Source organism: Etheostoma spectabile, chromosome 23 (assembly GCF_008692095.1).
Source record: "Etheostoma spectabile isolate EspeVRDwgs_2016 chromosome 23, UIUC_Espe_1.0, whole genome shotgun sequence".
NCBI lineage: Eukaryota > Metazoa > Chordata > Actinopteri > Perciformes > Percidae > Etheostoma > Etheostoma spectabile.
In genome coordinates, this window is record NC_045755.1 from 829,852 (window position 1) to 830,329 (window position 478).

General features: G+C 42.7%; 1 protein-coding gene across 4 annotated transcripts in view; it reads right to left on the minus strand.

Annotated features, from left to right (window-relative positions):
• Positions 1 to 478, minus strand: part of ttll12 (tubulin tyrosine ligase-like family, member 12) — a 114,392-nt gene that overhangs the window by 107,430 nt on the left and 6,484 nt on the right. The window lies entirely within an intron of this gene.

Here is a 478-nt window from a genome sequence, read left to right on the forward strand (position 1 = left end):
TACAATATTGCTGCAATATCAACATTGATGTACAGTATTTGGTCAAAAATAGTGATTTTTGATTTTCTACATATTGCCTAGCTCTACTCGAGGTGTCAAAAGGGCAGTCCACGTCTACTATTTTTAGTTTGTCTATTGTCTGGACCAAAAGGGCCGTCCGGCCGTCATCGCCACTCCAAAAGCCAAGCCCACCGCATGGCTAAAAACAAACGGAGCTAAGCTTAGGTAGCTGGGCTTTCCTTGATTAAACGCTCCCACTTGCAGCCTTCTTGTCTGTTTTACCTGTGGTGAGTGCTTATTGTTCCATGGACACATAATGTCCTGTTATGCATAAGCAGTGGATTAAAAACTGAGATTTTACAGGAGCTCTACAACATCATGTAAAGTAATGCACTGTAACTTCAGGGGGGCTCGAAAGTTTGGGCACCCCAGGTAAAATTTTGTGTTACGGGGCATAAAGAAGCCAAGAAAAGATAGA